Source organism: Microtus oregoni, unplaced genomic scaffold (assembly GCF_018167655.1).
Source record: "Microtus oregoni isolate MIOR12 unplaced genomic scaffold, Mior012 000032F_ref0000030, whole genome shotgun sequence".
Lineage (NCBI taxonomy): Eukaryota > Metazoa > Chordata > Mammalia > Rodentia > Cricetidae > Microtus > Microtus oregoni.
In genome coordinates this window covers 6,653,699-6,678,467 of record NW_024543091.1, presented here as the reverse complement: position 1 = coordinate 6,678,467, position 24,769 = coordinate 6,653,699, and positions in this window count along the sequence as shown.

Below are 24,769 nucleotides of genomic sequence, written 5' to 3'. Positions count from 1 at the left end.
TTTTTTTAATTTCTGTTATAATTTCTTCTTTGACTCAATGGTTACTCAGAAACCTATTGTTAGTTTGCACACAGTCATTAATTCTTCTTAATACTTCTTGTTTCTATTTTCATAAAATTGTGGTTGGAAAAGTACTTGTCAGAATTTTATAAAGAATAAAGTCTCTTAATTTTATTTGTTAAGTATTACTTTGTGGTCTAAATGAGGGAGCTGTTCAGAGACTGCCCCATATGCTGTTAAGAAAGACAACACTATATGTTGTGTCTGGGAGGTGCATTTGGTGCACTGGTACAACCCAGTGTTTCTTCAGGATTATCATTCATTTTCTGTCTAGTGTTGAAAGTGGGGGACTGTAATTTGCTATTATAATTGTGCTGGAGTCTGTCTCAGGTCTCCTGCTGTTTCATGTACTTGGTAGGTCCAGTATTGACCTTATACACCTCCCCCCACCCCACCTCCCACACACTTGACATGCACTGTTGATGAAGTGTTGCCTACAACACCATATAATCACCTTCTGTTTTACTTTCTTGAATTATTTTGACTTGAGGTCCACCTTGTGGGTGCTAGGATTGGCTCTTTTCTCCTGTTTGCACAGGGTATCTTTTTCTATACTTATGCTTTCAGTCTGTGGATAGCCTCTAAGACAGTGAATCTCTTATAGGCAACAAACCATTGAACCTTATTTTTAATTGAACTAGATCAATCTATATTTCTTTTGGTTGGAGAATTTAAATACATTCACATTCAAAGGAATTATTGATATGGAAGTAATACTAGGGACATTTTAATTGTTTTATAGTGGTGAGATAAATCTTCCCCTCTTCCTTTGTTCTTTCATAGTTTGATGGTTTTCCACAGTGAAATATATCATATCCTTTAATTTTTATTTATTGGTTAAAGGTTTTTCCTTGTGGGCAGTCTGAAGCATACATAAAACACAAGAAGATGAATTTGATATAATATTATCCACCAAAATACACATTAAAGCATGAAACACTTCTGGGAATAAGAATAATGATTCTTAATGATAAAAATTCCAATCAAGTAAGGCTACATAATAATCTTCCTATCTTGATTCATAACATGAAAGTATATAAATTCAGATCAGAGCAAATACAATATTAAAGGCAAAGTTGGAATCATTGTACTTTCTGATTTTAAATTACATTACAAGCATATGTAATAAAAGTATTACGACACTAGAATAAAAATACATACACAGCTTCTCTAGGAACATGAATTATAAGTTCAATGTCCTTTATTTATGGTTAGAAACCAAATATGAGTGAGTACATCCCATGGACAGAAATCTCAAGGTCCAAATCAGGAGCAGAAGGAGACGGAGCACGAGCAAGGAACTCAGGACCACGAGGGGTGCACCCACACACTGAGACAATGGGGATGTTCTATCGGGAACTCACCAAGGCCAGCTGGCCTAGGTCTGAAAAAGCATGGGTTAAATCCGGACTAGCTGAACATAGCAGACAATGAGGACTACTGAGAACTCAAGAACAATCGCAGTTGGTTTTTGATCCTACTGCACGTACTGACTTTGGGGGAGCCTAGGCAGTTTGGATGCTCACCTTACAAGACCTGTATAGAGGTGGGCTGTCCTTGGGCTTCCCACAGGTCAGGGAACCCTGATTGCTCTTTGAGCAGATGAGGGAGGGGGACTTGATCGGGCGAGGGGGAGGGAAATGGGAAGCGGTTGCGGGGAGGAGGCAGAAATCCTTAATAAATAAATAAATTTAATATAAAATAAAATAAAATAAAATAAAAACAAACATACACAGACCAATGAAACAGAATACAATGGCCCAAAAATAAACTCTTCAAATATAGCCAAGTAAGCTTTTGAAAGAGCCACGAAGGAAACACAGTGGAAATTATATCTAATAAATGTAGTTGTTTTAGGAAATTGGAGAAGCATATGCATGAGAGTGAGGCTAGAGTTTTTAATTCTATGCTTTGGGGGAGCCTAGGCAGTCTGGTTGCTCACCTTACTAGACCTGGATGGAGGTGGGTGGTCCTTGGACTTCCCACAGGGCAGGGAACCTTGATTGCTCTTCAGGCTGATGAGGGAGGGGGACTTGACCGGGGGAGGGAAATAGGAGGCGGTGGTGGGGAAGAGACAGAAATCTTTAATAAATAAATAAATTAAAAAAATAAAAAAAATGTACTCAAAATGAACTAAAATTGAAATACTAGACTTCAAATTGTGAAACTACAAAGAGCACAGAAAATATCTGAGGTAGGTAGCGATATATTTTCTATGAATCCAAAAGGAAAGCAACAACAACAAAAGGATGGACCGATGGCTTCAGTTGTGATGGGATCAGTATAGAAAAGGAAATGGTCTTCTAAAGACACAATCTGTATAACAAATATAGTATTTGCAAATCTTATACTTACTAAGAGGTGAATCTCCAAAATAGCAAAGAATCCGCACAATTTATCATCATAAGCACAAATATACTAGTTTCCAAATGTGCAAAGTATTTAATGTGTTATTTTAAAATTCATACAAATGTCTAATAGATATATATGAGGAAATATAGTGAGATATCACCAGATATGCGTTACGATGGCCGTCACTAGAAAGAAAATACATAAAAAAGTAAAAATACTCTAAAACTCTTGGTGAATATATACATTGTAGAGCCATTTAGAAAACAGGATTGAGTTTCTCACAAATTTCAAATAGAATTACCATAACAACAGTCTCTCATCTGGGTTAAGCGCCAAGTAAATGAAATCAGAATCTTCTACATACAGTGTAACAATTTGTGATAATGTTATAAGATATAGAACCTTTCTAAGTGCTCAGGAAATGAATGGCAGGCTATGAGTGGTGGCACTCCTGCAGAACCCCACCCATCAGGAGGTAGAGTTGGGAGGATGGCAAGTCTGAGGTAGCCTGTGCCGCATAACAAGAGCCTACCTCAACAAAGCGAAGCAAAAGAAAACAACAAAAAGGTAAAGATAACATTGAAAATGTTTATAATAGAATATTATTCAGTCTTAAAGATTAACGAACTCTTAAGTGTTTTAGCAACAGACACTGATGGACTGAGGGTATTATGATAGAGGAAATACATCAAATGCCAAAAGAATAAAAACAGCCTACTTTTGTTTATAACTAAAATCTAAAAATACTGATTTGTAGAAGAGAAAAGGAGAATGGTTGTCCCTTAGGACACAGGAGTGGGGTAATGAAAAGATGACCAAAGGGCATCGAGTGGAATTTTGTAGGATGACCCTAATGATGTGGAGTACAACCCAGGGACTATAGTAATAGTATGTCATTGTCTGATGGAAATTTGCTAGAGCAATCCATTTCAGGAGTTCCCACGACAAACAAACAAACATAAAACAAAATCAGAAATGTATGAGACATGATGGGCATATTGATTTGTATAAGTGTAGCCATTTTTCATTATTTATATCTATATATCAAAACATATTACTTAATTTTTTTTTACTTTTTTAAAAAAGAGCAGACTATTCTTTACAAAGCTTTGTGAAGTTTGAATGAATCATTTACAGTTCTTCATACTTAAGAACTCCATAATTCACTGCCAGGTCTCACTATAAATCACATGATTCTACAATTGCTTGTGGGATGCTTACCTGAGAGAGCTTTCTGTCAGTGAATGTTTTTAAGTGACAAATAGAAAGCTTATCCCAGTCTCTGAACACATGGTCCTTTCAAAACTTTGGATCTCAAAAAAAGAACTAAAGGAACCATGGAAACTGGTAATCAAGATTCAGAAAATAGGTCATCCCACAGGACTGCTTCACACAGTGCAGATTTAACCTTACTTGAAGAGACTAAGTGACATCTAGGTGGTCCCTTTTGTAAGGAGGTCAGCTAGTGAGGGAGACGAGACAACGATGCTAACTGAAAAGCTGCCATGCTCAAGGTTTAGGGGTGAATAGGTACTGTGTTTTGAAGGGTTTGGTGTGGAGGACAATGAGTATATTTCTGTGGAAAGAGGTGATACAGAAGGAAGCTCAATAATATCATGAAAACTGTCTGTCTCAGTTAAAGAATCTGGTGGTTCCGTCAATAGGAATGGGCATACTGGAGTATTATTGAGAAGCTAGTGACTAAGAATCATTTAAAACAAGAATGTACTGCTCAGAGCATGATGGTGAGAAGGTGTCCGGGAAGATCACCCTACAGCTGGCAGGTCCACTGCATCCCACAGATACAGCTCTAAGACTCCTGTCTTTGTGGAGTGGGACTGGAGAGAGTTGTTGAAGGCTCAGGCTCATATCTTAGAAACCCTTTATTTTTGGCTTTTGAGGGCATGCTTTCTCTAGTTTACTGCCTCATTCCTGTTTTGTGGAATACTTCTCTTTCTTAATAAACACTCTCCATCTATTTCTAAGAAGATCCTATATTTTACTAAATTTAAAAATTCTTTACTAAATTGCTTACAAGCTAACAAACATAATATAAAATGTCTTGAACTGCACAAAATCACATAACTACAGAATAAAGTTTGGGGGATCTAATTTAAATAGTTTAAAAATATTTGTACCACAGGAAAAAACATCTTGAAATTAAGATTACTTAAGGTAAGATTAGTAAAGTAAGATGAGAAAAAAAGCAATGGGATGAACACAGAAATGGAAGAAAGATAATGAATAAAACAGAACATCTTGCAGAGGATCCATGTAATCGCTCATCCTTTTAGAATCTTCTACATGTAGTAAATGCTGACTAACATATTGACTTACAATTGGCCAATGTGCAGAGAATGAAGGACTGAAGAATTCTCAAACATAAAGAGAACATAAAGGAACTGTCGTGGAAGAGGAGGTGGAAACAATTTAAGAATCTGAGGTGGAAGGTGGCTTGAAGGAAGTGTTTTCTTTTATTACCAAACACAGGTACAAAAAATTGTAAAATAATCTATTAGCAAACTGATTCTGATTGTGCATAACCTGATGACACATGGTATGTAACTGGGAAGTAGTCTAATGTTGAGGAATTGGCTTGATGCCATAATAAAATTTAAACCACTACATTAGCAGGTTTCAGAGAAACATCGCATGATTCGATGGAGGCAGAAAATTATACTAAAATACACCATGCATTTAAAAAAGTACACTACTAGCAATAATGTAGACTTCAAGTCAGAAAGGACACTCATAGGAAGGCTACGGCAAATGCAGCATGTTAGCAATGGAAAGCATTCCATCTAAGGAGAAGATAAAGAAAAACGAGGAGCTCCATAGATGGCTGAGTGGGTAAAACACTAGCAGTGGATATGTAAGGATAAAGGTTCCAACCCCAACCTTCACATAAGTAGACATAAAACAACAATGTATTATGCTGCATATCAATAATAAAAAGGCAAGGTTCAATATGGAAAGGGCACTTGATCTAGATGTGTCTATAGTATCAATGCAACCTGACCTACAGAGTTAATGCAATCTCAATAAAATTCTCAACAGACTACCTAAGCATCACACATATGTAGAGTGCCTAGGTTAGTCCCATGCAGGCTCCATAATTCACAGTTCAGTCTCTGTGAGTCCTTATGGGCCCAGATTAATTGATTCTGTGAGTTTTCTTGTGGTATCCTTGACCAACTCTGGCTCCTCAAATCCTTTCCCTTCCTCTTTGGCAGGATTCCCCAAGCTATGACTGCCTAATGTTTGGCTGTGGGTCTGTATCTGTTTTCATCAGTTGCTGAAGAAGCCTCTCTGATGACTTTGAGTATAACAGAATATTGTTAGGTTTCATTACACTGACATTTTTTTCTCTTGTCATATTTGCTTCTATCCTAGGTCTCTGAGTCATCCAACCTGTAGGTTCTGGTGCTTCAGTCAGTGTCAGGGGTCGGCTTATTATCCTGGCATAGATTTTAGGCTAGACAAATCAATTGTGTATCTTAATCTTGTGGAACTCCTAACAGTGGGAACAGAGGGCTGTCTCTTACTCTTTTGCTGACTTTCAAGACCCTGCCCTTCATACTGAGTCAATTTGCCCAACCTTAATACTTGGGGAGGTGCTTAGTCTTACTGCAACTTGATATGCCATGTTTTGTTGATACCCATGGAAAGCCTGCCCTTTCCTGAACAGAAATGGAGGAAAAATGAATTGGGGGATGGGGATAAGAGGGATTAGAAGAAGGGACTGGGAGAAGAGGAAAGAGAGGAAACTGCAGTCATGATGTAAAGCTAATTAATTAATTAAAAATTCTCAGCAGGTTCTTTAGTGGAGTTTGATCTATTAATTTAGAAATTTAAAAGTCAGAAAGTTCACAGAGGGTCAAAACACTCCTGAAGAAGTGTAACGTGTAAAAGCTTGTCTCTGATGAAAGAAAAGTTGCCGTAAATTAGGAAGAAAAATTTTGCTGCCATAGAGAGAAAAAACAAAACAAAACAATAACAAAACAACATTCTCAGTGGTTATATTGCCAGAAGATAGACACACATACTTGAAATCTTGATTCAGTCAAACTAGCACAGCAGCTAAACAGAAAATAAAGATTGTGTGTATGCATCTGTACATGCATATTTGTGGGTTTATTCATGTGTGTGACGATACATACATATTAATGTGGAGATCAGAGGACCAATAATCCTCTGTTCCTCAAGAACCATTCACCTTGTTTATTACTATAGATTGCTCTGATGTTTGTCAATTAAGCTTTGTTGGCTGTCTAGTGAGCCCAAGAAATCTGCACGTCTTCACCTCCCCAACACTGGTAATACATGGGCATGCCGTTATGTCTGGGCTTTTTATGTGGAGTCTGGAGATTGAACTAAGGTTGCCATGCCTGTGCTGTGAGCACTTTATTGACTGAACCCTTGTTACCTCAGCCAGGGACAATTTCCAAAATAGCATTGAGGTAGTTGAGAACAATATGAAAGTTTAAAGACTTTATGTGAAAGTAAGACTGTAAAAGTTTTATAAGAAAAAATCGGAAACATATTTTTATCCTAAGGGAAGTGAAAAGTCGCTCATACAGGGCATGAAGAGTACAAATTAGAAAGGGAATGCCAGATGAATTTCACTAAGTTGAAATTAAAAACTTCTGTTCATTAACAGATTGCTTTAAAACAAAGAGAAATGGAATCCACACGGGGAAGGAAAATATTTACAAGCTTGAAACCAACAAAGAATTGTAATTCAATAACAAAAAGACAGCCTAATAGAAAAATGAATAAAATATTTGCATAAACATTTCATAAAAGCACAAACCTAAATGGCAGATGAGTGTATGAAAATGCGGATCTCTGTGAGTTCGAGGCCAGCCTGGTCTACAAGAGCTAGTTCCAGGACAGGAACCAAAAGCTACGGAGAAACCCTGTCTCGAAAAATCAAAAAAAAAAAAAAGCATATTGATACTCTTAAAGAAGAGTCAGGCAGTGATGCTGACCTCTAAGCAGAGAGAAAGTGGGATTGACTTGGAAGTGAAGGGAATGAGTTCTCATTAACAAGTACTCAAACCACTTTTCTTCACAATTCACACGCACTTAGTAAATAGCTCCTGTATCTCGCCAACACTTAATAAAAAAACAATGAAAACAGAGCAAAACTGTAGAAGTGTAGATGGTTAAGCAAACCTTGACTTTCAGGATTGTCAGAGCTGAAATTTCCCAAGTGCCTTAATGCAAATGTCCTGGCGTTGATTTCCCTGTGCTTCAGAGCTACCCATCTACGTGTTCTCTTGGAATAACCAGGGATCTCATTTTCCATGCAAGCATGTACAGTACTTTATGGCAAGTTTATTTATCTACTAATTTTATTTGAATTTTATCACAGAAATAGGAAGACAACAAATAACAATCTAAACCTGTAACATGAGGGCTTGCTTGTTGGTGTTTCTATCCTGCCCAGTTCCCACAGCTGGTTAGCCCCAAAGAAAGTCACTCAGAATTCTACATTAATCATAAACTGATTGGCCCAATAATTCAGGCCTCATATTAGCTCTTATAACTTATATTAACCCATTATTCTTATCTATGTTAGCCACATGGCTCAGTACCATTTTCAGTGGGGCAGGTTACATCCTGCTTCTTTGGTGTCTGAACAAGACTGGGGAGGAATGGGCTTCTTCCTTCCCAGAATTCTCCTGTTCTCATTGGCCTACCTCTACTTCCTGTCTGGTTATCCCACCTGTATTTCCTGCCTGGCTACTGGCCAATCAGCAATTATTTAAAACATGATTGACAGAATATAGACAATTCTCCCCTACCATAAACCAAATACCACCAAGAACAAGTATCAGGAAAGAAGCTAACACTAGGAATAAGTAAGTCTCAGGCTTTTGCTTAATTGTTAATCAGTCCCAGGACAGGCTCCAAAGCCACAGAGAAACCCTGTCTCAAAAAAAAAAATTGTTAATCAGTCTTCTATAAAATTCTCTGTACTTCAGATTCCATGTGTCAAAACTCTTGGTTCTTGAGTAGTCCTTGTAGAGCAGGCATTTTAAATAATGTATCTTTGCTCCTTAAAAAGACCCTGAACTGCAGTAACAATGTGTTATATCTACTTTCTATGTGAACAGTGGAGAGTCAGGTTAGTCTCAAGGTCAAAGAGCTGCACAGTGCCAAAACTAGAAACTCAATCCATTTTCCATGATTCTGAAGTCAGACAAATCCTTTAAACTTGATCTTACATCTTTCTAAGATCTAAGAGCGTGGGCTTTGGGAGAAAACATCACCTTCTGTAGTTTCTTACTGCTCTAAACATCTGGAGCAGGTAGGACTGTCCTCATTTGGCATGAACTAAGCCATTGTTATGAACAATGTTCAGGCCTATAACCAGAGGGGGGAAAATTACTGCATGCATAGGAATTTGCCCAATGAAGAGCTCAGGTTCCCTACTGAGCTGTAAACAATCAACCAGGCTCTTTTCAGCTGCCATTTAAGGTACTTGTTTTTCTCACTGTTCTAATCATTCTGAATTTGAAGAAGCAATAAAATGTCCGTTATTTCTGAACCAAGAAGAATATTTTTGGCTTCGTTTGAGAAGAATAAAAACAGAGCAAGAGACAGACTTTCATTATAAAAGAGTCACTGTCTCTAAAGCGTGTCAATATTTTACTGAGAAAAGTCAAAACAACATTTGACATTAGGGTTTTGTCATCGAATATTTAATTCAAGTGTGTTTTGTTTTGAAAAAACAAAGACAGGAGAACAGAAAATCATTTGAATAGTAAAAATCTACATCTCTTGTTGTTTGGGAGCCCTGCCATAATGGCATATTTGTTATATAAAATATACTACAGAAACCTTTTTATTTATTAAATTTGATTTCAGTTTGCATTGAGTGCCTAGAAATGTTGCTGTCTAGTTTTCTAGTGGATGGCAGTGTTTGGCAGATGTCACCTGTCTCTGGAAATTTATTTCTAAAAACATATTACTTATACTATAATTATATCTTTTATTTTAGATATAAATGTTTGTTTGTACTTTTATAAGAGCAATCAATTTAACAATGCTTTGAGACAGGAATCTACACTCAAATCTCTATTCTGTGACCTCAGATAGGTCAACTCCCCTCCTTCAGTCTCCCTTCAAGTTTATGATATAGGTAAGCTTGCTTCTGCTTTTCAGTTTATTTTCCTCAATGTGAAGACCAAAAAAAAAAAAACATATTTTAAGATATTGTTCTGAGAAGCTGTCATGAAAGGTTGATAGCATCGTTATCATATTCTGTTATTATTACTGAAACGAGTTTCTTCTCTCGGGGTTGGCAGTGTTGGTTTCTACATAAATGACTGGGATTGACTGAACCTCTGGGGCATACAGGTTTTTCTGGTCTAGTCAATTTTGAGCAATTGGTTTTCAACTGTAGTGTGACCCGACATTATAGAACAGGAGGTGTGAGAAGTGTCAGAGGCTGTGATCTGGCCACTCCTCCACTGGCCCCATTCTGAGTTTAATATTAGCTTTTGCATTAATTGAAACGGAAGCAGCCACAGGGATTTCTTTACTGCTGGCTTCCTCTGGTGGTTGAGTGAGTCCCTTTGTCTAGTCCATGTGATCTGAAAGTCACATTTCTTTTGAATTTGACTAAAAGAGCAAAAAGATCATCATTATAAATTTTTGGGTGATATCTATAGCCTACTCTGTTATTATTCTTTCTCAAAGTGTTTTTTTTTCTATAGCAAATGGACTGATTTTTCATTCTGCTAGAAAATGGGTGGTGGACATATCTGAGAGAGGCAGAGTGTGAAAGACTGAAATGATGCTATAATCATGCCATGAGAATAGAGAGGAGACTACCGGAGGAAAAAAAGGAGAGATTGGTAGTGTGGGTGACAGAGGGATTAGGGGAGAGAGCAGATTAGAAAGAGATCAACTAGAACAAAGAGAGCATGAAAATGTTGCTACTTACAGTGAGTTTAATAAAGCTTTGGGAAGAAGTAAAAGAACTATGTGAGTACATCTCTACACACATGCATACATGTTGAGCTATGCAAAATACCCCTAATTCCTTTAATACCATAGAGAACAATCAGCCAGAATATAACTGTCCTTTAAACATCGTTACTAAATGAGATAAAGTTATTTTACAATGATTGCAAGCTAAGAGTGAGGAGAGAGAACACAGACTATACTCATCTCTAGAGTACAGTCAAACAGAATGAAAGAAAAGTGGTCTAATTGAACAAGCACTTTTTAAGTGATTGCCAGGGATATGCTAATAAAACACCTTTATTTAGAGAGTTAAAGTGTAAAACAAACTATTAAAACTTGAATGACCATGGCAATCCTAAGATGATGCTACTTTTGCATTCACCACAACTTAGGTGTGATCCCTACACAAGTTGTCAATTCAGAGAGATTGTAGGAAAAAGAGAGAAGAGTCCCAGTCTTCTCCAAGTGTACATGCTGGACCCTGGATGGCAGTGGGGGGACCGCTGACACATCTTAAGAACTTACAAACTGGCTGACACCTGGGTCATCTGCATGATGAAAGGGTTCAACCCAATGAGATATGAGGTCCCTTTTAGCTTTAAAATTACTTTTTCTGTGAATAGGAGAGGGAAAAGGAGTAGGTGATTGCTTAACTCTGATTAGAAGATAATTCAGCATAAGTCTCTGTTGCTTAGAATTGCAGCATGAATTCCAAATCCCTTCTTTTATTAATTTACATTCAGTGTTTTGTTTGTTTGGTTGGTTTTTTGAGACAGGGTTTCTCTGTGTAGCATTTGGATCCTGTCCTGGAACTTGCTCTGTAGATCAGTTTGGCCTCCAACTCACAGAGACCCACCTGTCTCTGCCTTGCAAGTGCTGGGATTAAAGACATGCACCTCTAATGCCCAGAAAATTTGCATACAATTCTTAAACATCAAATTTAGACTGAGTTATGATTGAGAACGTTTGAATTCAAAGACTTTCACTGGGATCTTCTTCGGAAAACAGAAATGCTACAATATATTCAGCCAGACAAACCAGGCTCTCCTCCTCTTGCTACCATTTATTGAGAAAAATATGAACTTCAGGTCGGATCTGTGGACCTGTAACCATTGACAGAGAATTTTTGAATTAAGTACCTCAGTTTCTCGATACTGAACATAGAACAGAAAGATATCTTACAGTCCTTTCCTGAGATGATACCAATGTACCCTACAGTTTGGCAGTCAACACACAATGCAGGATTAGTAATCCACCTTTCTCTTCTTCTACAGTGACTGTCAGATTTTCATTACCTGACACACCATTGGTCCTCACTACATAATTCCTCTTTTTCTTTACCATAAGCACTGCCATTTCCATTTAGAAATAAAGATCATATCTAAGTTTAATATTCTTTCTACTACTTTCAAATTTAAGTCTAAGCTTATTTCCTTAACTATAGTTCTTTGGCTGAAAGCATCAAGTTAGGTGGATCACATGAGTTCTTTCTAGACCTCACAGCTGTTCTAGGCTGCTCTGGGGGCTGTTAACACTTCCACTGTGCAGGGACCTGAGCATTTATGAAGCTCTGAACACCTATAATGTATCTGTGTCTTTTTGGTCTGTTATTTTTGCTGCAATTCATTGTCATTTCTACCTTCTTATATATTTAAGCAAATCCTGGAACTTCAATGAACTCTTCTTTTAAGTTGGAATCGTAATATCTCCTAGTAGTGGCTAGTAATCACATAAGATAGATACATGGGTTAATTTACTCTTTGTGAACCTGTTTTGGTTGGACATGACTATATAATGTTTTATAGAGCAGAATCTTCATTCACCACATTGACAAATGTTTATTGAATATTGGTCACACAGCAAGTTCTACATTGAAAATATTGCAGCAATAGGCAGAAAATGTCTTTGCAACTATTTATTTAATGTGGAGCCAAAATCATGTAATCACTCCTGAAATCACATACATATGAGTAACATTATACAAGCTGAGAACTTTCTCTGTGTGTATGTGTGTGTGTCTGTGTGTGTTTGTAAGTCAACAGTTGAAATGAATAAAGGACGTGAATTTGAGAGAGAGCAAAGTGGAACGCACGGGAGAGGTTGAAGGGAGGAAAGTGAAGGGGAAATAAAAATTATATTTTTAGTTTAAAAAAAAACTAGTCAGGTACACACCTTTAATCCCAGCACTTGAGAGGCAGAGGCAGAGGGACATCTGTGAGTTCAAGGCCATGTGTTCTGCAGAGCTAGTTCCAGAAAATGAGGACAATACAGAGAAACCCTGTCTTAAAAAATTCAAAAAACTGAAAAACAAACAAACAAAAAACAAATTGTGAGAAACTGCCCTTGAGTAAAGAGATTTGCAAATGTGCCCAGAACTCAATTATGAGGCCACTGAGGCCTCTATTGAGATCACACTGTATTCTCTCATGTGAAGTTTAATGTTAAAGGCCTTTAAATTTGCTGAAATTGACAAGAAATGACAAATCACAAGTATAACATGGTAAAACTTTTCAGAAAAGCGACATAATATTATGTGTTAGGTTATTTTATGAATTTCAGTTGATGGTTTCTGAAGATATTGTAAGAATACAGAAATATAACCGAGGCATATAAACTCACTCATCACCATGTCTCAATTGTGTAAAATCAGAAACAAAGTCAATAACTCCAGTGGGATGATGAGTGAATGACGCTGCTGAGCACAATGTTTATAGCTGGTATTTGGTATTTCATAGGATGTTAAGAATCCTCACAGTGGAAAACTGAAGATTGGGTAATGGTACATACAGTGTTACCAACTACAAGTAAAGGGTCTATATGCAAAGAGCAAAGCAAATCTCTGGATAGCAACATGGAAATGGAATGAAATATCTGTGATTATTATTTCATTCTTGAGACTTTTCTGCATTTACTGAAGTGAACGTGACATTTTTTTTTCTACCTTCCTCTGGTCCTCTCCCATCAGCCGTGTGAGCACAGCATTAGCTCTGGGCTTTCTTTGACAGCATTTATAGTTACAATCAGGTCTCTTCTGAGAGATGTCAGCCATTAAGCATTTTGCAGTGATCATTTGAATGGGAGAGATTTCTTTTCATTCAGCGACTGAGGAAGTAACCCAGAGATGAGGTTACCCATTTTGACAAATGTCATCTATACTCTGCAAATACAAAAGGCCTCACAAAGCTGGGACAAGACACTCCTTTCTTAGGTCTGAAATGAAACGAAAAGCTTTGTGTCTGTAAGCCTTCTGTATGGTTTCTTACGCTTCACGGTTATTCCCCAGGGCAGTTTGTGAATGAGATTGGCCTCTTGGAGGATTTTTTGTGCAATACTGACTGATAGAATAGCTCCATTTTAAAGACACACCCACCCATTTAAATACATTAATTGTAAAAATTAAGTTTAGTTTTTTAATTTTACATATGTATGTGTGTGTGTATTTATGAGTATATACCACATGAGTATGTGTGTGTGTGTATGTGTGTTTGTGTGTGTGAAAGAGAGGAAAAGAGAGACAGAAAGACAAAGACAGAGACAAAGAGACAGAGAAATATAGAAAAAGACACACACATACACACAGATAGAGAGATTCAGCATGCATGCCTTCACAAAGATTAGATGAGGGTTATTTTATTTGTATTTTAAAAACAAAATTTTCAAATTGAACCCCCAAATCTGACTCTGGGTTTTTATTAATTGTGCTACAGACTTGGTTCCTCTGTTGAACTGCCTAACATAGGTGCTGGGTTTCAAATTTGGGTCCTCTGGAAGACCAGTAAATGCTCTTAAGTACTGAGCAATCTTTCCAGCCCTTCCAATTCCCAATTTTTAAAAACTGCATTTTATTTATTTATGTGTGTGTGTGTGGGGTGTATACTCAGAAGACAACATGCAGAATTTGGTTCTCTCCTTCTAACATGATTCTACCCTGTGAGTCCTGAGGATTGATTTCTGGTCATCAGACTTGGTAGTTAACACTTTATCTGCTGAGCCGCATTCCTGGCAAAACACCTGGATTTTTAGTGCTCTTAAACTATAGAATGAGGATGGTTAAAAATATCATCGGAAAACAGCAGAAATTTCAGAGTATAAAGAAGTAATGTTAGTTAAAATTGGCACCAGTTAGCAAATAAAGAAAGACAAACAACAACTAAAAGAATCTGATTTTTACATTCACCTAAAGAAGGAACCTAATTCTTTCTTTACTCTTATATTTATAAACAAGAGTGTCCAAAGGGAGCCAAGGTGGAGCTTGAAGGCACCACCAGACTCTGGGTACCCAGTGGATGTGGAACATCCGTGACCTCGAGACACACAGCAGCCTTCAAGTAAACAGTGGCATGGTTTTGACCTTAGGCTACTGTTTCAGGTTCTACTTGTTTGAGAAACTGACCTGAATGCATCCTTTAATCTGATTCCTTGGCTAAACATGAGAAACACTGGCTGCACTTACTGGGCACCTGAGATGCAAGGTTCAACTTTTGCCCTGTTTCACAGAGGCCACAAGGAGTCTAAACTGTTGGAAGTAGAATTTCCTTTTCTGACCTCTTTAGAAGACATCAAAAAACCATTTCATAGCCAAGTCCTGAGGACAGTAATGATGATAGTAATGTTCATAGCGAACATTACAGGATTCAAAGTGCTGTGGGCAGATGGTTTGCACAGTGGTAGCCATTTCCCTTGGTGCCCACTTGAGAGCCTGGCAAGTTTTGCACTTCACAGTAGGAACCAGATAGCACAGGAAGGATGTTACAGCTCTCCAATGAGCAGGCATTGGGAATGGCAGTTTTTCCTTCTCATAAATAATTCCAGTGAAACTTGTTAAAACCCACCAACTTCCTCTCCTCACAAGACTTGCCAGCCTGCAGATTTCCATGACACTTGAAAACTTGATCCTTCTTCAGGTATCTTATTAATTTCAAGCACTGTGAAGACTCTTAAACTCTGCCTGATCAGGTCTGTGCTTTCTTAGTCTTGCTCTTTTCCTGTGCTCAGGCATTGCCTGTTTTATTCCAACAAGGCCTTCTGGTTTCCTCTTATTTTCTTTATTCTCAGGGTCATTTGCAGTATTAGGAGCGGCGGGGCTGCGTACCCGGCACCCGGCCGCCCACACGACTAGCTTAACTCGAAATAATTACACGGAAACTGTATTCTTTTAAACACCGCTTGGCCCATTTCTATCTAGCCTCTTCTAGGCTAGCTCTCGCACCTGGACTAGCCCATTTCTAATAATCTTCTGTAGTCCACGAGCTGGCTTACCAGGAATGATCTTAACCTGCATCTGTCTGGATTGGGAGAATCATGGAGACCCCTTGACTCAGCTTCTTTCTCCCAGAATTCTGTTCTGTTTACTCCACCCACCTAAGGGTTGGCCTATCAAGGGGCCTAGGCAGTTTCTTTATTCCTTAATCAATGAAATCAACAGATTGATATATGACACTCCCACATCAGTAATTGAATAATAGCTCAGGTCGCTTCCAGCTGTTACACTCAGATCAACCACACTCAAGTGGCCTGAACCAATGAAAAAAGGGTGCCATCATTTTTGCACTTCCACACAATTCCCTTCATTGCAGGAAAATGCATTCTCCCAAAGACAGGGGGATGGATGTTTCTCAGAAACAAAGGATGATGTCTTCTGTGAACTGCAATATAATCATTGTTAGGAATATTTCCTAATATAAGCTCCTTGCCAATGCAAAAATTCCCAATCAAGCCAAATCAAAACAAGCCAAATTAAGAAATATCCAGGTTTAATGGGAGATCTGTGCTCTCGGGTGGCCCTGAGGGGGAACCAGAAGCCGCAAAGATGTGACCCCCAGGAGGAAGAAAGGGAGACCACATGTTTCTCTTTTGGGGGATCACTTATATACCCTAGCCTGCTGGGATTTAAAGTCAAGACCAGGCCTGAGGGCTGGGATAGATGCGAGGGCAGGGCTCTATGCTCCCAACTTGACAATCGTGACTTTATTTTTTCTAAATCCTACCTTTATCTTTTAATTTCCTTACATTTGGGCATATTACATTGTCTCCCTATTTCTCCCCTTGGACTTGGTTTGGCTGATGGGACAACATCCTTTGGTATACATCCTTCCTGTGGCTTTCTGATCTCTCACATGCTGCATAAGACAGAGAACCACCCAGTCTCAGTCTTTCTTATGCTGCCTGTGAGTGGGAAAGGTCAGGGCTTGCCATTGTTTTTGTTTACCATGTTTTGAGTGGCTAGATGGTAAAAGAGACAGAAGAATCAAACTTTCTAAAAAAGATTGTCAAAAATTTTTCCTTGGCCGATTGCCCTCTAATGAATAAAATAGCAGACATTGTTGGGTCTGGATCCTGTGTGTAGAGATAACCATATGGTACCTCTCCAAAGAAGGCACAATTTGTAATTTCAGTGGCATAAATCAAGATATTACACTTTTCATTTATTTTGGATTATTGTAAGGAAAGTGCTTGGCTTGGAAAAGTATGCCATTACTTACATCAGTTTTCAATTTCCAAATTTAAGTTGTCCACAGTATCTAGAAGGAGAGATAAATCTAATGTAATGCTGCAGGATTCACGGCAGGAAAAACCCTGTGTTTAACAATGGTGAACCATTTTGAGTACGAGCTGCAGCCCACACTGCTTTTACCTTTGGAACATCTAGAAGCAGCCCTTAGCATCCTTCTTAAGAAACAAGGGCTGATGGGATGATTCCTAACTAGCTGACCACAGCATTCTGACTGAGGCCCTTTGACACCGAGACCAGTAATTCATTAGATTTGAAGTTTATATTTGCCCTCATATAGAAAAGATGCCTGGGAAGGAGATAACTAACAAAGGAAGAGCGTTTGCTAATCCATTCAAAAGACAATTAGCCAACATTTGCTCTCTGTGTGGTGAGTGGATTCATCACACAGTTGACCACATTCATTTAGACAATGCTACCTGTAGCATCCCATGAATGCTGACCAGTGCATGCTGGTCCCCATGAGAACTGCAGCTTGCTGGTATTTTGACTTACAATGCTCTCTGTGATTTTGGCCTGACCTTTCGGTGCAGTCTTTTCTTTCATTCCAACACACCTGCTCCACTCATTGTATTTGCTGCTTAGTAGTAGAGTGCGTGCCCAGCATATGAGAGACCTGGGTTTAATTGTTTTTAATTAAAAATTTGTATAAAGTTTTTATTTATTTCTTTACTTATTTTTTTTTATTTTAATTACCAACCACACTTTTGCCTCCCTCTTCTCCCGTTTCCTCTTTCACCTCCCTTTTACCCCGAATGCCCATCTACTCCTCCTCTGTCTTCATTTAGATAGGGTAAGGCCTCCCATGGAAATCAACAATGGGTTTAAACTTTTGTTTAACAACAACAACAAATATGTCAAACACCAACGTGGCCATATGGTGACAGAGCAGTCATTGTCAATGATCCCTGTAATTTGTGGTTCCCACTGCAGAGTCTTAGGGGCTTTCTTCTGATCAGCTGTGTGGTTTAACTACAACCCAGACAGGAAGCATGTCTGGATACAAGCATAATTAAGTTTACTCTGAGTCACGCTTCCTGGTTTCACTGTGGGGAAAGGACAGGCTTAAGCATTTCCTCACAGTGACAGGTTGAGTCTTAGGTGAACTCTAGCACTGTTCATATGTTAAAGTAACCACGGAGGCATACCCGTGATCTTGGCTTTGGTTCATTAGGTAAAGCTTTTATTGCTTTTTATGATTATACAAGCATTTATAACTTCAGTTTAGTTATAATTTTTTATAAGCAATGTTAAGTAATAGAGACAATAAAGAATGATACACGTACAAATCTAAGAATTTACATATTATCTAATTTCAAATCTTTTATATGCATAATTTGTGCTATTATAATCATGAACATATAATTGTGCCCATTGTTCTTTTTAATGTTATATACTCCTATTGTCTTCTAGAATAATTGTGTTCAATGACTACAGCATATGCTACCCCCAAAAAATGAATAGTTTTTCTGGACTTGTTTTGTTAGAGGGCCACCATTCTCCATCTTAACTTGAATAATTCTATAGGCGAACTTGCCCTAGATCTCACTATTTACATATTTCAGATGTGTCTTTCTTATGTCAGTCTGTTGCAATATATCTTTGCATTTGAATCATCTGAGGACCTCTTTTTAAGTCGTATTTGAGACTGGCCATAAGGATTCTGGTTACATTGGGTTATATTAAATCCTAGTCATCAGGATTAAATAATCTTATTGGGGTCTTAGTGATTTTCCCTGAGGGTGGGGGAAGGGAACAAAGACCCACAGGAAGGGGATTGTTGTCAAATTACCGCACCCTTCTCTCCTACTCTGATATCATTTTGTCTATCCTAAACCTGGATAAGTTGATCAGCTGCTAGTGACAGGACAGGGCGTATCTTTCAAATGTGTTACAGCAGCAACATTTAGGAAAACACCTAAGTTTCTAGATACTACTAGTTCAAGTAGTACTATAAACTGCCCTTGACTCCTGCTGTGCCAGGGGAATACTGATTTCACTACTACTGGTTCAAAAAAAATTCTCTGAGTTTTATTTCCCTCATGATGGGGAAGGAGAGTGGTAGTACCCTCAGGGAGCCTTGCACATGGACAGAAACTGGATATCTGCAATGTTTTATAAACATGTAGCATGGAGCTTTACCTGCTCTGTAAACTAAGCCCTATATGCTAGCATGCCACATAAACACGTATTCATTTTGTCTAATACTTTCATCTGTTTAAAAGTCAGCAGACAGACCCTGGTTCTTTCTTTGCTAGTGACTGTTAGAGTTCAGCACTGGCTTCATCTTCTCTCTTTCTTTGAACCCATAATCAATCTCGGGGAGTTCTGTGACCTGACTGATTTACAGTATATATACTAACAGGGTCATTCTTTACTGGAGTTTCATTTGCTACAAACAGTAGACAAACTCTTCTTTGATCTTTAGTCCCAGGTGAATACAAATGCTTTTCTTTACTTGAAAGTCACAAGAAGCAAGGGAATTCAGAAGTAAAGTCTGTGGAGCAAGCATTATGTGTGTTTATTCAGGCATGAACTTTCAGTCACTCTATACACATAAAGCCCCAATATTTATTGTTCTGACACAACATAGAGTTACAGCTTGTTGGGTTTATTTCTGACAAGATGAAACTCATGCATTTGACTGAAATGCTTCACACATTTTCCTCTATTACACACAGCTCCACATTATTTAAACCCTGTTACTTCTGGCTCTCCAAGGTATTATTACAAGGAACGAGGGGAAGAATTATTGCAAAGCATAGTTCCAGGAAAATGATTTGTCAGTTTATAGTATATATTACCCTTGGCACATTCACCTGAGAAAAATTTACATAGCCCAAGGCTAGACAGAAGATTAGCTTCTTTTTGTTCGAAAGTGCTTGGCATCTATTAGCTTCAGACAGCTTTCTGGTATTTTTCTAGCAATGGAAGACTTCCATAGGCTTCTCAGTATGAGTCAGATGTTGGAAGGACTTTCATGTTTACATCACATTCAATCTATAAACTGGAAAACTTCAACCAGTACAGATGCATGACAAATTCTATTAAACCTTAGTTTAAAAAGAATGAAGAAGAAGCCTTCTCATGTCCAGTGTTTTTAAAATGGCCAACAACGCTGCAGGATTGGCAGGGTATAAACTGTGTCCTTAGGTAGACATGGTTTAGAATTCCTGTCTTGTTGAAGAAATTTCTTCATCTTTACAATGAAATATTGTATATCTGTGTGAAACATTATATATGAAATTGCAACACATATTAGTGCATGACCAACAGGAAGGCTCTGAACAGCAGGCTGTCTGTACTAACAGTGACTCTTTTTTTTTTCTTATGCCACTTTGCTTTTTTAAAAAATTGTTTTAATTAAACTATATGTTTTTCTTCGCTTCCTTTCCTTATTTTCCCCTCCCCTCTCCCATGATCCCCACGCTCCCAATTTACTCAGGAGCTCTTGTCTTTTTCTACTTCCCATGTAGATTAGATCCATGTTTGTTTCTCTTAGGGTCCTCTTTGTTGTGTTGTTGTGGAATTGTGAATTGTAGGCTGTTTTGTGTGTGTCTAAAAGTCACTTATGAGTGAGTACATGTTATATTTGTCTTTCTGTGTCTGGGTTACCTCACTCAATGTGATGTTTTCTAGATCCATCCATTTGCCCACAAACTTCAAGATATCATTTTTTTCCACTGTGTAGTACTCCACTGTGTACATGTACCACATTTTCCTTATCCATTCTTCAATCAAAGGGCATTTTAGGTTGTTTCTAGGTTCTGGCTATGACAAACAATGCTGCTATGAACATAGTTGAGCACATGTCCTTGTGGTACAATTAGCAAACTTTGGGTATATAGCCAAAAGTGGTATTGCTGGGTCTTGAGTAAGGTTGCTTCCTAATTTTCTGAGAAATCATCATAGGATATCCAAAGGGGCTGTACCAGCTTGCATTTCCACCAGCAATGGAGGAGTGTTCCCTTTACCCCACATCCTCTCCAGCATAAGCTGTTATCAGTGATTTTGATCTTGGCCATTCTTACAGGTGTAAGATGAAATCTCAGAGTTGTTTTGATATGCATTTCTCTTATGTCTAAAGATGTTGAATATTTTCTTGTTTTTTCCCATCCTTTTTTCCCCCCCCCTAGTCTTCTGGTTCTTCATGGTGCCTTGCCTCTGGTCCTGTCCCCTTTGGAAACAAGCTTCTACTAGTCTAAGTGACATCTATATGAGAAATAGCAGACTCTGGGAGAGAAGCAAGTAGCTGAACTATAGCTCATCACCTCGCCTTCACTCTCAAATCCAGTTGAGCATTTTCTTAAGTGTCTTTTAGCCATTTTAGATTCCCCTGTTGAGAGTTCTCTGTTTAGGTCTGTACCCCATTTTTTAAATTGGATTATTTGTTCTTTTGGTGACCAATTTCTTGAGTTCTTTGTATATTTTGGACTCTTTCTGATGAGATGGTTGCTGTTAGTTAGCCTTTTAAGGAAGATGAGAAAACCACATGTACCATGGGAGGCCTGAAAGGAAGGAAAGTGAGTTATGAGTGGCATTGGCTGGGTGAGGTCACTCACTATTCTGGAAGTGACCACTCTCTACTCCGACGAGCAGCTGTGAGAGGTCCTGGTTTCTGGTCCCATGAATGCTACTGCTGTATCATTGCTGTGTTCTGTCAGAATGATATGAGAAAGTAGGCAATCTCTTTTGTCAGTCAGAGAAGCAGTACTTTACAGAATCCACAGTGACCAGGTTAAAAACTACCTACCCATTTCAGAAATATAGTCAAAGTACAATACATGTTATATGACGTCTTTATATACCAGGAATAAATGACATGAAAAAGAAAAATCTTACTTGTCCCTGTGATTAAATTCTCCTTAGATCTAGTTGATCAAGAAAGTTCTAAAAGTGCATTCTTTTACTACTGATATTAGTCTATAAGATGTCTTTTAATTTTCAAAGGAAAGAACACATTTTGACAGTTTCAGGTTTTGTTTTCAAATCGAAGCCTCCTGATTTTCCTCTTAGCCTAATGTAATTGGCCATTGTTATGAGTAATTGCTTCCATAAGTCACAGTGTGGTAGGATGGCCCTCCACACTGTTGTGGGGGAAGCTTTTTGAAACAAGAATTAATAAAGCACATTTGTTTAGTATGTTCATTTTAAGGGGCGAAAATTTTTCTTTTTAAAATTAAGGCCCTTTCCAGAATAACTAAAGTCAAATTCTTTTATCATGCATTATTATACAACTGAATAATTAATTATCTAGTAGATGGTATTTAATTATTGTTTATGCGTCAGAGTCTACAAATAGACTTGTGTGGAGTTTGCATATTATTTATGATATTCATTCACAGACCCATTTATTTGCATGTATCTTAGGCGTATTTTATTTAATAAGCTAAGATGAGATACAAATTTTAGTGAAGAACTTTGCATGTATTAATAAAATCTTTAATAATTAGGCATGATCACAATTTTCTTTGACTTATGCACTCAAAGAAGAATTAAGTTGAACAAATTGGTAGAGTATTATTTAGGTAAGCTCACATGTGTTTATTTTATAAACACTGGACTAAGTGTTCTTTAGGAATAAAACAACCCATGGTGAGTATGGCCTATTCTACAATGTGCCATTAATGTTGTCAGATGAGAATAAACAACAAACCTGGAGAAAGATGGTTGTGAAAATATATGTGCTTTATCTTTCCGTTGAGATGTCGCTAGACTACATAGAAAGTGCCAACATCTATCCCCACTCTAATTTTAAACTAGGACCTACTGCACCAAGTGAAAACTTACTTCAGTTGCAGGTTGGCCCATTATAACCAGGAACATGTTTTGAGTTCTGGAATTTTCTTCCAGTTTGTGCTGCAATACACAGGGAAAGACATGGTTTTTAGGCATTGTTTGATGTTTTCCAGCACCTCTGCACACATGTGGTACGTCTGTTCTGGAACGTTCAGTCCTGATTAGATTCAGGTCAGGATGGATAAAACCTGAAAGCCGTTCACTGAGCACTCTTTCTACTAGATTCATAAAATGGATTTCTTTCTTTATGAAGCACCAAAACTAGATGATGGGAAAAATTAGGGCCAATGACTCAAAACATCTAACATGGTTTTTACATTTTGACATATTATAGGTGCTTTTTTGAGACAGAGTTCAACTGTATAGCTCTGGCCGGCTTGCTATATAGACCAAGCTGGTCTTGAACTCACGAAGACTTACTTGCATCTGTCTTTTTTGTACTGAAATGGTCAACATCACTGTGCCTGGCTAGTTCAGGTCTTTAAATAGATTTTTTTTTCTTTTTTAAGATAAGTTTATTTAAAAATTTGCAACAAATAAATGGTACTAATAATGGTGTTAATTATGTACTGTATGTGTTCATTTGTGTTAAATATAATTAACACCAAAATATAAAGCTTGTGTACTTTTTAGGTATATCTACTAGTGACAAGTATGGAGCATAAACTTGTGATATATTCATAATAAAGCAAAGCATGAAGCATGATATATCTGAGAAAGATGAATTCATTGAGTTTATTTATTACAATACTTCTATTTTGTGGAACACACAGTATATTCTCCAGTATGTCTGAGACCTCCTTTCTCTTCTCAATGGCCCTTTTCATTTTTAAGCAAAGTAGCAGAACCCCGACTTTCCCGGGTAGTAATGGACTCAGCTGAATAATCGTATTTTTCATTTGTTCATATAGAGAGGGCAGTCAATTACACATCAGACATTTTAAAGTGAGTCTAATACACCAAAGGGAAAAGCAGGAACCTATTTCACATTGGTTTCCCCTTTTCTCTTTTTGCTTACTGGTGCCTGGAAAATGGTCACAATGGCTTGAAATCCAGCAGTCATGTTGTACCAAGAAGTGGCCTTGCAGGTGAAAGCTATTTAAGGTGCACAAAGGCAAACATGGGTTAGCATGACCAAGACTATCTTAGCCCCTTAAATGTCATCCAGTTCAAACTTGAGGTAACTTTCTTTCTGACTTTAGGCATCTAATGTTTTCTTAAAACATGATTTTGGGAAACTTCTCCACTCTAACTTCTTTTTCTCCTCTTTTGAGATATAAGTCTGCTAGGATAATTCTACAAATAAAAATTGGTGAGCAGAGGTGATTGTCCCCAACAGTCAACCTCTTCTCTCACCTTGTAGTTCCATTGGCTCATCTCAGCATTTTCTATGTACCAGCTTTGGTTTCACTGTGCAGTGGGGGAACAGAGGTTGGAGAGAGAACACATGATGAACGTTAGTCAGCGGGGAGAGTGTGGGAGAGGTGGTGCTGTGTAAGTTATCTGTGAAATGCCATGGTTTCATGGTCTAGAGCTTTGAGACTGTGTTTTCCCATCTGCTCACTTGCTCACTCTTGTTCCCTAGAGTCGTTTCTTTTTCTCAATAATCTGTCTTGATTTCTGTTTCCGTTTTTAACTATGCATCTCTGGTCAAATTCTTTCCTCTGGAAACTTCAGGGGTTCTGGATTTCTTATATGTATCTGCTAGATTAAGTCTTGGGCCCCCTTTTCCTATTAGAATGTCTTCCATAGCGTTTTCTTTGTTTGTTTTAACCGTAACGAGTGAAATTTGTCTTTGATACCTTGGAATACTCAATGTGTGAAAAGAGCATGTCATTATAGAAGAATGCTAATAAATAAAGAAGTGGTGAGAAAATTTAACAATTAGCATGTTATAAACCTCAGCATAATCACTGCTTAACCAAGAATTACCAACAAATACATGATGTAATTCTTAGTGGAAAAGTGGCAGAGTTGCTGGGTGTTTCAGCATGGAATTGAATTAGCAGGATTCAAACTACACATTAATTGCAAGGGAACCATGGACATTTCTAACAGAATGATCCA